Here is a 16,724-nt window from a genome sequence, read left to right on the forward strand (position 1 = left end):
TTTGTTCTTCAACTATGTTTTTTTATTTTAGATGCTATAAAGTAGGCCTAAATTTTCAATTAGCATAGAAACTATCACCATATACTAGGAATATATAACCAAATTTGTTGTTTTATTTTTGGTCAAATAAACTGATCAATATATAAAAAAGTATTGGAAATGTATGTAGAACAAAAAGGTTCCTTCAAATTAATTAATAGACTAAAAATGTTCAACTTACCTGTGGAATGGTATTTCATTTCCTTTAACATGCCCATTCTTGCATCCAAATGCAACACAATACATCACCATTTCTCGGTCGTATTTTTATTCAATTCTACGCATTTTACGACAAATACATTACAATATCTAATACTGATAGCCCTAATACTCATTCAAATCCGTTTTTCAACTTTAAAAATGAAAAATCGTACTCAAGAGCTGCAACAACCTGCTTAAATGTATGAGTACGAGAGAGAAGGGAGTCCCACACGGTAGGCCTGTCTCACTCACTCCGCCTTACACACTTTTGGCTGTAGCTTAGCATTGGACAGCCCGTTCCAGTGAACTATACAGTTCACTGGTATAGGGATGGCACCGATATATCGATATTTGTAAAAGATCGATATATTGCTTCCAATGTATCGATATATTGACATCGATATCTTTGTAACGATATAGCGCTAATATCGATATATTCCTTCCGATATATCGTTCTGTCTTCGACTCTTCGTTGGCGTTCTCGCGTTCATTTCATTCATGTCAAGAAACTCAAGATGTCATGCGTTTGTGTTCTTTGCTTCGCTCAGTTCCTGTTAACCTTCAGTTGTTTTATTTAATAATTTAATAGAATAATAATATAGTTAATAGACGAAGTTGTTAGGAAATGTTAATAGACGAAGTTGTTAGGAAATGTTGCATATTTGTAAGTGATTAGCAGGTATTGAGTCTGTACTGATTGATTATTTTGTACTACAGTATAGTAAGTAACTCCTTCATTCTACATCAATTTAATGTGTTTATAACTTCTATAATTTCAATAAATGTTCATATTATTATGATAAGTGAGCACACAAGGCCTGTGTACCTGTGTATATTAGATACTTTGGGTATTATGGCTCTTATTCAATATATTACTGTAGATGATTATGGCCAGTAAATTGAGTGTTAATACTTTTGTAAATTTAGAATTCTCAGGAATGATTGTGTTATTGAATGAATTGGGCATATTTCTACTGAATGATCCTCTCATTAATAATTTGATGCATTAAATATTTGCAAATAAACTACTCATCCACGCTAGCCTATAAATAAGAATTCATAATTTTTTCTAATGTATCCCACCGAAGACTGAAGTGTATTAAACAATTAAATTAACAAGGTAATTTTTTCATGAACTTGGTGGTCCCAAAAACCTGTCCAATGGTTCGTTTCCTTATTTTTTGTGAGAGGCCGGAGGCCTGAACAAATATAATATTATGTTTTTGTAGTAAATGAATGAATAAACTCAAAGTTTCCTTTGATTAATTCTAATTAATTTCCTTTGTTTAATTCTAAAATCTTATGTTAAAATCAATATATTGAATATTACAGTGTGTTTTGATTTTGAGCAATACGTCCAATATTACAAATTATTACATATTATATTACAATATTACAAACACCTATACAAGTAGCATAATATTTATCTCTAATATCATGTTTATCGATAGTTTACTCCCGATATATTGGTACACCTGCCTTTGTTAAAATTTGCCATCCCTAGGCGTGAATTGTAAAATAATGAATAAATTGTAACTAGTATGGAATCATCATGAAAGTAATCAAAAAGTTACTCTTAAGTCACGATGATCCTCCAAAAAGAGATAAAATCGGTAAATGTAAATTTTCTGTTATCTTGTGGTATGTGAGGTGCAGCTAGATATAGACATTCCCACAAAACTCTGGCGAGAGGCAGCACATATAAAGTCAGTAATCAGTGACAAATCCAATTCCAACTGAATTTAAATCCATTTTCGAAGCTCTTGACACATCAAAGAGCGATTGTTGATAGTCAAATTTGCAAAAATCATCCTCGAATTTGATGAAAAGCAGTAATCAAAGTTGCAGAGACGGAAAATCGAGTAGAAAAAAGCTTAATGTAGTTGTTTTATGTAACACTAGATAGCGCTGGCAGCAAACATGATACGGACCACCGTGATATTGTATCATTCGACATGCAACAGAATGCAACACAGCTTATCAGATCTGATTGATATCTGACAAGTCAACTCAATCATAGTGAGGTTCAGGAAGCATTTGATATTATACACGTTATAAGGCAGAAGTGTTCTATCCTTGTCTATGATTAATCATTTGATATAGCCTATATATAGCTATAGCTATATCAAATGATTAATCATAGACAAGGATAGAACACTTCTGCCTTATAATGTGTAGCCTATATCAAATGCTTCCTGCTATATCAAATGATTAATCATAGACAAGGATAAGGAGACAAGGTTGCCAGATTGTTTTCAACAACGTAGAATTCTTATAATTAAATAACCAAAATATTCATCTCAATCAAGGAAATCTATTATTTAATCATAAAAAACTATATTTTCTCAATGAATAAAATATAATTGATCAGATTTACTTCATACTTTCAGCATTACTCCTTATAATAGCTTCAACGCTTCCCATTCAATCATTGCTGACAATTTCAACTGAATCTTACAAGCTAGGAATGTTATGTCTGTGTATCTTGATTTCACTATGAATAATTACAAAGATTAAAGTAGATTCAAGACAGTATAGCCTGTTATGCTTCTCTAAGAATGGTTTGTACATAGCTAGCTAAATAAATATATAAGTAAATCCTGCATTACCAGTTTATAATATAATTTCATGATTGATGTATCAAATTCACAATTATTTATTCCATCATTAGAGAATGAATTTGCTCCATAAAACTGAGTCTGTACAAGAATTCACCATCAGCCGTACCGTAACTAGTTTCCTATTGGTCATTCCAGTAAAAAGGAGTGAGATGATGCAGAATCATCAGCCAATGAGAATGCGTTGTGGGCGTGGAAATGTTCTCAAGTACTCACATGTGATTGGTCGACGTTGTTTGAAGTAGTAGATCAGCTGACATCGAATTTGGTGTTTCGTGAACATAAACTGTTCATAATACATTACAGAAACGTTTTTACTAGATTACATCAATATCACATAGTCTTCCATTCAATTTTCAATTAATTTTTTCAATAATAATATTTATGCTATATGCCTTCTTCATTTGCACAAATGGACAAGTTTAAACACACACACATATATATATATATATATATATATATATATATATATATATATATATATATATATATATATATATATATATATATATATATATATTATATATATATATATATATATTATATATATATATATATTATATATATATATATATTCATAGATGATTGAGATTACATCAATATTACATAGGCTTCTCATTCAATTTTTCAATAATAATAACAAACTGGAGAAGAGGGCTCATGCAATAATAATTGATATCGTAATTGAATAAATTATATCGCTATACCATCGGATGGTAATGCTCAGAAGACCAGAGACGAGAAACTCAAAAAATGCCAGGAGCTATTATTCGTGCTGAAGAATAGTATGGGCTGAATACAGTGAGAATACTTCCAATATTAATAAGAGTCAATAACCCTTTAAAATACTCAAATCGGTTGTGGAAGCTGAGAGGAAAAATACTTGAAAAATGATTTTTTATTCTATTAAAAAAAATACATTGAATATACATGTCTTTCTTGTAAAGGTGTGCACAAAATGGATCGTCCCCGAAAGGAGGACGTTCAAGAGGAGATTATGATCAAGGGTGGAATAGGGTAATTGGAAAATTTTGAATTTGATGGGAAGAACACATTGACAGAATGCTAACCGGTAGTAGGCTTAACCCTGTCCCTGCCATAAAAATACAACAGGCTAAGGATGTAGGGAGACAAAGGATAGTAAAAGTAAGTCTCAAAATCAAGCATGAATATTAAGATATTGTTAATTAATTTGACGAACCGACTACGCTGAATTAATATCAAATTTGAAAATCATGGTTAGTTGTTCATAACCCAACAAAAGTTGTCTTCCCACCGAAGTACAAGCCTACAGCTTATGTGTGTAACCCTACAGCCAGAGAAAACTTCTATAGATTGGAGAGAAACCTGCTATAGATTGTCTTTTTTCTTTAGGGCTACTTTTAATATGAATAAGAATATAAATCTGAGTACCCTTATAAATGGCATTTGTTGCCGAATCACGTCGTGGCAGAATAATTAATTAGGGTACTCTAATTAATATTTTTATTCAGTGATAGACAGTGTAGTGTGGTTTCTCAGCTTCCACAACCGATTTGAGTATCAGGTCACTGACTCTTATTACTATTGGAAGTATTCTCACTGTATTCAGCCCATACATTTTCTTCAGCTCAAATGATAGCTCCTGGCATTTTCTGACGAGTTTCTCGTCTCTGGTTTCCTGAGCATTACCATCCGATGGTAAAGCAATATCAATAATAATTATTCAATTACGATATCCTTTTTATTACTGCATAAGCCCACTTCTCCAGCTTATTATCATTAAAAAAATAATTGAAAATTTAATGAAAAGCCTATGTGATATTGATGTAATCTCAATCATCTATGTATATATAGATTTCTTTAAACTTGCCTATTTGAGCAAATAAAGGTATGTCGTATTATATACATTATTATTGAAAAAATTAATTGAAAATTGAATGTGTCTCCAGCGTTATTTCCCTTTCACCAGCTGGCTTGGAATAGTAGACTTGAGATGCGCGTGAACACTAGCGTCAGGTGATCAATTTTCATAACGACAAGGAAAGTTGTGAGAGTGCGCCACAGCAGATTTTTAAATTGAATAAGAGGCTGTTACAAATTGCTTTGTTTACTGAACTTATTACATTGAGTTCACTAGAGATTTATAATGGTGTATCTTCACATCCAACAATCTTTATAGACTACATAAGTTTTATGAAAACTCTTCACAATATTATCATAGAACTCTTGATTCTACTAACTGTGGTGTGGTGGAATTTAGACTCGCTTTAAACTGACAGCATATCTTATAAAGAGCATCAATACTTTCCATTCATCCAATACTGACAGTTCAAGGTGAATGTCAATAGGTTATGGGTTTTTGTGTTGAGGGTGATTGCCACATAGCTCTGGAGCTGCCACCCAGACTTGTGCATGGGTAATGAGACACGGTTGATGATTGAGTGGACCTACAGCCTTAGGTAGGTTCCGAACCATCAGAAAGTGATTTTTCCAATCATAGATTACATTATTATAGAAAGATCAACTCTCAAAGAGGTCACTTTTCCAGAGGGAGTAGCAGGCGCTAGAATCTCAATCCATATAATCGAAATGATAGTTTATCAGCACGACCACAGAGTAAATCAGCTTTCCAACGGTTTACATTTCTAATGAACAGTCATGGAGTTCAATATTGATGCACCATTTCCAATCACTAGTGAATTATTCTACGGTCGAATTGCCAGAATTCAACAAAAATTAATAAATGTAACAAATTTAACTTATTCCCGTTGTTTCATTATGATATTCTAGATACTGGTGATGGTGAGATATTGTGATACCTAATATTCATAATTAAAACTCTAGGTTGTTGTCTTTTAATACTTCTCTTTAACCATTTTGCTGGCTCTTTTGATTAATTATTCTCCAACTTTCTTACATAACCTAACCTACAATTTCAAAGTTTTCTATTTCTCACACTAGATTGTTGTCAAAATATCACTTATTTATTTAAAAAAATCACAAACATGTTTCAATACATTGGTATTGACAACTAGATTGACAACAATCTAGAGTTTTCATTATGATATTCTATATACATACTACAAGTAGGCCAATATTTTAAAATTCCAAAGAAGAAATAAGTGAATAGCTATTAACATAACTAATAACTCTTTCAATTAGGAATGACACAAATGAAACAAAGCTTGATATGAAAAAAGTATATTATTTATTATCACAAATTCATTGAGCATTGAGTGCAGTTGATATCAAATATTTACAGAAATTATGCATAGGATACACTGGTATTTTCTCATAAATTTTTTTTTTTTTTTAATTAAAACGATTAATACATTTTTTATTATTACTTATGAGTGAGATCCCCCTAACAATAATCCGAAGTCAAATTCTCTGCCTCTCTCATGTATGCTCAATGTAAGCCAGCGCCTGAACTAAATATTAATTAGATTAACTTCATACTTTTTGTTTGGTAATCTACAAACAGATTATCATTAACGGAGCTTCAAATACTAGCTGGTCGGTTTTGCATCACTTGTTTGATGTTTTTCACTACAACTACTGTTTAAAATTGATATTAACTTGACTTTACCACTCAGATATCAAGATCTCCCTCAGACCGGTCAAAACAACCTAATCTGAACGATCATCGATGACCAAATCAGAATCATAAGATTCCAATGAGATCTGCCTCACGCTCAGGAGAACTTGATACGAATTCCTCATCGTGGTAAAAGTGAACTCAAAATTTGAGATTTAGATGAGAAATACATACTACAGAAAAGATCCTGTCAAGTATGATTTCGGTTTGACAATTCCAACGGCCAACTATATATACCAACCAACGCACAAAACTCAAACGAGAGTTGCTGAAAAGTAGCGTCAAAAGACTGCTGGCGCTATCTGCTGTGTGTGTATGGATACAGCACTTCTTGATCACAAAATCGAAGCTTCTATGTTTCGACTAAAGATGCCGCTAGTCATACCAAATACCAAGTCTAGCAAGTCTAAATTTATTCAATAATTCTTACTTCAATAACAAGTTGAAATAAATATGTTATTGCTTTATGATGATTTTAGACTTGTTTCATCTGATTAACTGATTAGTATCACATGGAAATTGTTATAATGTTCATAAAACGCGATTGTGGGATGAAGTTTGGGATGTTACCAGTTCTCGCCAGAGTTTTGTGTGTTGGAAGAATGGTGTGCTCTTCTGTTGGTCATCAGAGTTAACTTTGCGCAGTGGCGATATCGTAACCAATGAAGTTCTACTGAGGTGCGATTATTGCTAATTGAAAACTTTTACCAATACCCCGCCTTGTGGACGTGAAATACCGTCCGCTCTGGCAATTTTTGAAAGCCCTAACGAGGGCTCCCTATTATAACCAACAAAGTGTTACTCTATAGATATAATTCTTATTATAACTATTTTTAAAATTATATATTTTAATTGAGAATTATAATTATTATATAATAATTCTTATTAGTTGATTAGTCATATAGAACTAAATTTACCATAATATTCCAGAATTCCACAGTCTGAATATAGTCACTATCGAGACCGATGCATTTCCGTCTGGAAAAGAAATTCTTGAGCTCCTCTAATTTGATATGTGATATTTGATTAGTGAAAGTAAAGGCCTATGGCTATGTAGGCCTAAAAGTAAATTTGTAGGCCTATGGCTTTTGTTGGTGGCCTATAAGCTGTCAATTAGCCTTACGACTGTCATACTTCAGCCGACAATTTAACGTGTCCATCCGAAAACACGAGAGTGGTTAAAAAATTAGCTAGCCAAGCACAAGAGCAAATTTTCACATTTGATAATAAATAAAATATATTTTTAAAATAGGATCGTCCTAATTTTGAAATTAAACGTTGAGTAGGTACTAATAAAAATTGCCTTTATAACTGCATTCTACTATAATGTATTTAAAAAAATAAATAAGAACCAAGAGAGTAGAGAGATCTATTTTCAGGATGTATGTGTACCGTCAGAGACCAGAATAATATTAATTACTACTTATTATTACTTACTATCTTATCCTTCAATTTGTATGTATTGTTCATTAAACTCATTTCTGATTCTGACATTCTACAGTGTATTTGGCTCGTTGGAAGATGACCTAAATAATTGATTGATAAGGACCGGGACAGCGCGAACGCAGTCCCGACTACCAAAAATTATGCGCCCGAGATGCCCACATTTGGGGCATTCGCAGGGGTCAACCAAATCGCAGTGCAATGACAAGGCCTCGCCCTGAGGGAACCGCCTTCTTGATCACGGTAACCCCCACGCCAGGTAAGTATGAGTTACTATTCGACACCCTTGGGTCCACTCCAAAAGTTCACACATTTCTCTGGCGGGAGTTGAGTAGGAAATACGCCATTATCACAAGATCTGTTGACTTATGACACTCGTATCAGATGAAATATCACGCATCCGAGATTTGAACAAACGATTAACTCAATAAACTAGGTAAAACCACTCTTGAATTTAAATAAACAGCAAAATAAGGCAGTTTTGAATCAGCTTGATGTTATTGAGAAGCTAGTATCATGATTCGTTGCTAGATAGCGCTCACATCGGCGACAACTACCCAAATATAGATTCTTCCCAATCACGTCCAAATAATATTATTGTATGGCCTACTATAGTCGGATTTTACTAAGAATTTTTTTATATAAGCTACAAAAGTTTTGCCATTTGTCACATGATTTATTGAGAAGGTCGTTGAATATAAAATAATTATAAGACCATCACCATGTATAGGGGCCTAATGGAGCCCCACGTTTCTAATAATAATTCAATGAAGGCGCTAATAATAATTCCTAATTATTAAATTAGGCATTCCTTTCCGCTCTAGCCAACTTATAAAATTTTCGAAGATTTGGCAAAGTTTAATTTTTTTACATACGATAGGATATATTTTTTTTACACACGATAGGATACAGTATTGATATTTTATCAATATTCCTAATTATTCCTAAGTATTCCTAATTATTTAATTAGGAATTATTATCATTTAAATAAGTTAATAAATTTATTCCTAATAATAATAATTCATTCAGATTTGCGCGTTCTGTAGAAAACTAACTGTCTTTTTATTTTATTTAAGTATTATTTTATTTTATTTTATTTTATTTTATTTATTATTTAAGTATTCATGTGATTGCTATCTGGTCCAAATATTACATACTATTCCTACAATTATCTTTCAAATAGTCTCTCAATATTATTTGGTAGAGAGTTAGTGGGGAGGATATTTTTAATATTCTTTCCGAAGAATGGACATTGATATGTCCAAAGCTCCGCCAATTTATGTAGATGCATAACAATATAATTATTATCTTTAGTTATTATATTACAAATTGCTTTTTCATATCATATACAGTTCAATAATTATTTTCTTAGTCTATATCATGTAAATTCATCTATATTTTTGCTGTATTGTAAGCTATTGTATATAAGTGTATAAGACAGTATATATTGTAATCTACATAAATAAAGTACTCAATCAATCAATCAATCAATCAATATTATTGTCTCAAAAATAGAACGAGTAGATCTGAAATTATTATTATTTTGTATTCAATTATGAAATATATTGATTGACGAATGATGATCGATTAAATTTCAATGAAGAAATGAAAATTGGGACATGAATTTTAATAAACAAATGGGTTTATCATTCATTTTCAATAATTTTATTTAGATGTGTATGTAGTTTATTAATTTTCCAAACAGAATATACTAACCAAGTTCACTTTCAAGCAGAAAGAGTAAAGATGAATAAGTACTGTAATCTATAGTGTGTAAAAAATTTAAAATCTTCCAAATCATTGGAAATAATTTATAAGTTGACAAAAACAAAAATGAATTTTACCGAGTGTTATTGAATGTGAGAATGTAATTCTCAACAGATAATAACATAATAAAATATCAATACTGTATCCTATCGTGTGTAAAAAAATTAAAATTTGACAAATCTTCGAAAATTTTATAAGTTGGCCAGAGCAAAAAGAAATGCCAACAGCATGTGTGGGTGGGTGTTCCCAAGCGGTCACCCATCCTAGTACTGACCACACCCGACGTTGCTTAACTTCGGTGATCGGATGAGTACCGGTGTATTGAACGTGGTATTGCCGTTGGCAAAGGGTAAAGTTAGAAGAGTTAGAGAGTAGTAATAAATATCATCTAAGTTCATTAATATTGAACCATACCTTGAATAAAGAAGAAGAAGGAAAACATGAGATGTCTTGCTTTGTGGCATGACCAAGTATGCAGCATGCAGATGTTGAGAAAAAAAATCCTGGACGCTTGCACTTGCTGGTTGCGTTCAATGTGAGCAGGCTACATACAAGTCACAACGTTTTGTAACGTTTTTTACTTTCCTTGCCCTATTACCATAGGTAAGGAAAGTATTGCTTTCCGAAAAAAATTAAGGTACCCCAATTTCTAAATTTCTATACATTTCAAGGTCCCCTGAGTCCGAAAAAGTGGTTTTTGGGTATTGGTCTGTGTGTGTGTGTGTGTGTGTGTGTGTGTGTGTGTGTGTGTGTGTGTGTGTGTGTGTGTGTGTGTGTGTGTTGTGTGTGTGTGTGTGTGTATATGAGTGTTTGTGCGTCTGTGTACACGATATCTCATCTCCCAGTTAACAGAATGACTTCTTGAAATTTGGAACGTAAGGTCCTTACACTATAAGGATCCGACACGAACAATTTCGATCTAATGTAATCCAAAATGGCGGCTAAAATGGCGAAAATGTTGTCAAAAACAGGGTTTTTCGCGATTTTCTCGAGAACGGCTCCAACGATTTTGATCAAATTCATATCTGAAATATTCATTGATAAGCTCTATCAACTGCAACAAGTCCTATATCTGTAGAAATTTCAGGAGCTCCGCCCCATCTATGCAAAGTTTGATTTTAGATTCTCGATTATCAGCCTTCATATACAATTTATACAAAAAAATTTCAAGTGGAAAAGATTGAGCATGAAAATCTCTGCAATTAATGTCCAGTAACATTTCCACCTAAATTATAAGCCTGAAATCCGAGAAAATGTGATTATTGAATTGCAAACTGTTGGTTCTAATAAATCATTCACTACGAAGAGATAGCAGACCTCGTGTGTCTCCAGCGTTATTGACCTATCACCAGCTGTCTCATAATTATCTTTGAATAGTAGACTTGAGATGTGCGAGTACACTAGCGTCAGGTGTTCAATTCTCATAACGGCAAGGAAAGTTGTGTGAGTGCGCCACACCAGATTTTTAGCTGACGTGCACTTGCTTAATATACGCATTCAATGTAATCACACCCTAAAATCGGGTAAACCATGCACCCCAAAATTGTAGGTAACCAAATTAATTGATCGGAGCGAAGTTGAGGTCTTAGTTTCGACTCGATCGGCTTTCTGTTTGTTTGAACCGCAGTTACAGTCGAAGTTATTGTCCGATTTGGATGAGATTTGGTATGCAAGTTCTCTAAAACAAGGCGCAGAAACGTATGTGTAACGATTTTTGATAAAACCTCTGGCTTTTTGGAATATTTAAAAAACCAAACTAACCTCAATCCAGAAAGGATGTGTCTTTGAAGATACAGCGATTCATTGCCATACTTCTTCGCATCTATTGTTACTAGCACATGGTGGGCGATTCGGTAAGACCGTGGTCTGTCACTCTGTGGGACCCAGGTTCAATTCTCATTCCTGCCAGTTTTTTTGCAGATAATACTTATATTGTTTTATCTTATTCTAATAATATATCATTATAAAATAAATTATTATGATGAGTAATTAAATTGAATCATCTTATTTTAATTATTAATATTATTAAATTTATTTAACAAATTAATTGGATAAATTATTCTAAAAAAATCTTTATTGTATTGGAGTCCAATACTGCAGTTGTAGAGAAAAATGTGTATGTAAAGGTATAAAGGTAAATTTTTCTCCTTTTTGTGTAATTGAGAAGTTGATATTGTGGTAATTATTAACATCAAATTAAAAAGACCGAGAAATTGTCAAAAAACCACAATATATTTTATTTTAAAAAAAATCTTTATTGTATTGGAGTCCAATACTGCAGTTGTAGAGAAAAATGTGTATGTAAAGGTATAAAGGTAAATTTTTTTCCCTTTTTGTGTTGTTGAGAAGTTGATATTGTGGTAATTATAAACATTAAATTAAAAAACCAAGAAATTGTCAAAAAACCACAGATTGAATCCACAAAAGAATCTCATCAGTCGTCATTTTTTAAAGGTGCTGCTTGTCCTTTTTCTGGGACCACCTCAAAATTTTCAAGGATGCAGTCTGAGTTCAACTTCCCACCCCCTCCTGTGGGCACCCCTGGTTTAGAGATCGCTTCCTGGTGGTTCGGAACCCACCTAAATATGGGAGCTTTTACCTCTCATCATTTGTTTTTTTAGCTACGCAAAAGTCTGGAGCTCATGTTGGCATCATCCTCTGAGAAAAAAATATTCCCACTCATTTTACTAACTAGATAGCTACAATATTACGAACTCTACTTTACAAAATAATGTTGCATACCAAATTGAAAATTAGCATCATATTTTGGAATGTAACTTGATACATATCTGGATGAATTCATCTGCAATAATGGAACATGAAATAAATTTATAATCTCATTTTTCATAATGAAAATACTCTCAAGATGAAAATTTATTCCAACATTGAAGAATAATTTAGTTGAACAACATTGAGTCTGCACGAGAGTTCGCCATCAGCTATTACCAGTAGGTCATCAGCCAGATCAGTAAGTCCGTCCAATAGAAAGGAGTGAGATAGCGCAGAGCCGGCAGCCAATGAGAACACGTTGAACTTGTAGCTGAAATAAACAAAATGGAGTCTATGTGATGACGTAGAGGCAACAGCCAATAAGAGAGCGTTTAGGGCCTGGACTTGTTCTTCACAACTAAAGCGTACTCGCACGTGATTGGTCGACGTTGTTTGAAGTGGTAGATACCTTAGCTAACATTGAAATTGGTTTCTATCACTAGAATTTAAGATGGGCGGTTTGTCAGCTAACTTTCCATACATCAAAAACAATATTGTGTTCGGATTATCAAACAAGATATTCATACACTGAAAAAATGCAATCTCTCATTCCTGTCCATTTACATATATTGTGTTTCATATAGTGTTTCACTTTCCATTGGATTTTCAATGAATTATTACTGATTTTTTGATTGAATGCCACGAGAACCAATCAGAGAAGTCTTATTCTCAGAAAAACCTTTTCCGATTGTTTCTCCTGGAATTTAATCATGATTAAAATTTAACTGGCTTTTGTGTAACTGATCTTTCGAGTCAATTTCACTCAAACCCAATTGAATTTAACCACCCTAGAATTATATTATCGAACGTCTTCAACAAAACATAATAAAGGTATTGCAAATTTAACCTAATGATTGTAATATGATAAAATGCACAATGCGTTACGGGGACACTTTGGTTCGAGACTGGTACAAAATAAATTCATTGCTTTTTTTCCTGATCTCTAATTTTTCTTCGATAATTATTTTTGAAATATTATGGTTGTTCAGCGCCTTGAGATCACCTCAGTTTGAAAATTCCGCCTTTTATCTCCTGCATTAGCATATCCACCAGGTTTATCTCGTCTTTGGTCCCAATTCCTTTTCGTCCGGCATTCATTTATCGCTCTTCTCCCTTTCCGATGCTATTCTCGCGTTCTGATCTTCCATTCTCTTCATGTGTTTGTTTCCCTGACGTATACATAAGGTTTTTTGAAATGTTCATTTCAAGGATAATACAAAAGGAGAAGGAGTCTCCTTCGAACGCCAATATTACCGTAAAAATCAGACTATAGAATTATTCATCATAAATCAGCTGTCCAGTGGATTATTAATTGCATGCAATGACGCATGCAATATTGATATCTCAATGTAACTTGGTAAAAAATCAGCTGTCGTGTGAAAATTGCTTGCAATTTAATAACTGAAAGTAACATAATAGCCTCTCGACCTTTCTCTGCTTTCAACTCGGGCTGACCTGTTGCCAGTATGTCTTGAAAGAGATTAGCTTTTGATGTTAGCATTTTTGATACACAAACCCCAACATCCATTAGCTGTTTTCACACCGATTTCTCGCCGACACGTAATACAGGCAGGATTTACTCTGATGGACAGTATTAAAGAAGGCTGTAGTTTATAACTGCGAGAATCAAAATATCCAATCCTCTGAGTAAGTATGGATAATACGACCATTAGAACTTATGGGAATTATATTTTATGTTCACTGTCACTGTTGTGTGCGAATCCAGAGTGAGGCATTGGAAACCATTAAGAAAAAAAAAGATTGAACCTAGCTGACTCAATTAGTGTTTTCACTAGATGTTTTTGGAGCTCCATGATTTAAAGTATAGAGTTATTGATGGAAAACATTTTTTTTACATTTTTATTTTATTTATTTAATGATTAAGCTTTCAAGCTTTAATTTTTAGTGAACAGAAATAAACACGGCGAGACTCCACCATTTGTGACATATAGGAAAGTAAGCTTTTACAATTATTTCATTACGTTAAAAGAAAACAATTAATATGTATCACTATTTGTAACCAATGTTATAATTTTTTTGAAAAATATTGGGGCTCCACCACTTCCCAAATGGGAAGAAAAGTTACAAAGGAGATACATAGCTAAAGATGGTAGAGCAGATACTTCTTAAATGAAAAGAAGAAATCATTCTATAAAATACAAAATTTATTGGTTTACAATATTCAAAAAGAAAATTAATTTTAAATATATAAATTAATAGTTATATAATTTAGGCTATGAAGAAAAGGAAAACAGATTATTATCGAACAAGTCTTAATTATCTTATATAAAAAGGAGTTTCTTTTTATTTCAATTTGATTAATAATTTTTGACATCTATTCAGGTATTTTGAGGATTTTCCTCTTGGTTAGAATTAAGCATTTTATTTATTATTTGGCTGGAAGGTGAGGTCTAGAGGAAGGTCCAGGTCCTGGCCAATCAGATGTTCTTTGGATGTTCGCGAGGAGCGGCACAAAAGAGACTGACTCGAAAAAGTGGAAAAATCTAATATAAAAATGCCGTCTGGTGGGGAGACTGGAAAGTTCCACCACTCTGAAGCTCTGCGATTTTTCATTCAGTCAGCGCAATTTGGCTTTCAAGTAATCCTGATTGTATTATTGAAAATTAAAAAGGGAAATAATTTCAAACTTTGATGTGCTTGAGGAGCTGTCAAAATCCATGGTTTATAGCAATTGCAACAAATTATATTATTGAAAAGAAATTGAATCCTAAAATCATGAAAAGTGAGAAATGAAGTTTGTAGGAAATCAGCTTTATGGTAGTCTAATTAATATTTCAATGCACTGATTTCTCGCGACACGACAACAAAAAACCATCAGAGAAGATGGGCTGATTGGGTTGGCGTATCGACAGCCAGACCTGACAGCTGCGCTCACACTTACCGATTCCGGGACGACACGTCACGGTACGACAGGACAGAAAGCTTGGAAGATGTGCATTGCAGGAATAATATGTTCCTGAACGGATAATGAATGGATGACCCGCCTGACTTGAGACTCATGAGTAGTATAAAAAAGAAGGACTCTGGGACACAAGTGTCCCAGAGTCCTCCTTCACCTCAAGGTCACCCAAGACGACCAAACCTAACCTCAAGGTCACCCAAGATGACCAAACCTAACCTCAAGGTCACCCAAGACGACCAAACCTAACCTCAAGGTCAACCAAGATGACCAAACCTAACCTCAAGGTCACCCAAGACGACCAAACCTAACCTCAAGGTCACCCAAGATGATCAAACCTAACCTCAAGGTCATCCAAGTCAAAAAAATAAATAACTAAAAAAAATTGATCATTAATAATAATTTATTATTGATAACAACTCTTCCATAGTGATTTCTATAGTTTAAGATTTCAATTTTTCTGTTCTTTGTGTTACAGTTATTATATTCTATAATTAGGATTTTTCTAGACATTCTAAATTGATAAATTATTCATTTATTTTTGATACAACATAGTAAAAACTAAAAACTACAAGTAAAAACTACTACTAGCTGTTACAACAACACAACTATACTGTATATATCTATATGACAAGAGATGAATATTTGAAGTTTTCCAAAAGTTCTTCAATGAGATACCTCTGAAATATCTGTTACCATTTGTTAATATTGGGAAATAGTGTCAAAACAAGAGATATGTTCACGTCCTTTCCACTAGTACATCTCAAAAAAAACGCTCAAAAATGATTGTACTATTATGAGGTCTGTACTTAATCGGGTTATACTATATGAGGCGTTTTATAAGAGATCTAAAAGGGATCTGTTTGCCTCCTTTCCACTAGTACAACTCAAGGAATAGTGCTCAGAAAATGCACTATCGTGAAATCAGTGCTAAATCAGGTTTCACTATATCAAGGTAGACAGTTGTATGGACATTTCAAGGGACTGCATGAAAAATGTATCGATACTCCACTGTGTATCACTTCTCTATAACATTCTATAGATCTCTTCTCTATAACATTCTATATCAATACTCTCTGGTAGTAACACGAAGCAGTACTACAACAAAGGTACTGTTTATTATACGATATTTAAGGTATTATTTGGTTAACACAGAGAAGAGAACAGAATAAAAGTTTCGTCAAGTTTCTCTGCTTCTTAAGGTATAAGACACGAGATACCGCATATCCCAATAGAATCGGGATTCACAAACTCTGTTTATAGTAGCAATCCAAGTGCCCAGTCACACAGAAAGCGATCTGCTATACTATGGGTTTCTATATCTATATCTTTGAGAGCTATCTCAGATACAGATATAGAAACCTATGAACGCTGTTCCAGATCGCAC

General features: G+C 33.2%; 3 non-coding genes and 1 pseudogene across 3 annotated transcripts; 1 reads left to right on the top strand and 3 right to left on the bottom strand.

Annotated features, from left to right (window-relative positions):
* Positions 1–6,427: 6,427 nt before the first annotated feature.
* LOC120352114 lies at positions 6,428–6,642 on the bottom strand. Its single transcript, XR_005571714.1, has one exon. It is a non-coding gene; the product is annotated as a small nucleolar RNA U3 (small nucleolar RNA).
* A 429-nt stretch (positions 6,643–7,071) lies between these two features.
* On the top strand, positions 7,072–7,212 carry LOC120352116. Its single transcript, XR_005571716.1, has one exon. It is a non-coding gene; the product is annotated as a U4 spliceosomal RNA (small nuclear RNA).
* A 774-nt stretch (positions 7,213–7,986) lies between these two features.
* On the bottom strand, positions 7,987–8,148 carry LOC120352105. The gene has a single exon (XR_005571708.1). It is a non-coding gene; the product is annotated as a U1 spliceosomal RNA (small nuclear RNA).
* A 1,718-nt stretch (positions 8,149–9,866) lies between these two features.
* On the bottom strand, positions 9,867–9,992 carry LOC120352139 (annotated as a pseudogene).
* Positions 9,993–16,724: the final 6,732 nt, after the last annotated feature.

Source organism: Nilaparvata lugens, chromosome 6, assembly GCF_014356525.2.
Source record: "Nilaparvata lugens isolate BPH chromosome 6, ASM1435652v1, whole genome shotgun sequence".
Classification (NCBI taxonomy): Eukaryota; Metazoa; Arthropoda; class Insecta; order Hemiptera; family Delphacidae; genus Nilaparvata; species Nilaparvata lugens.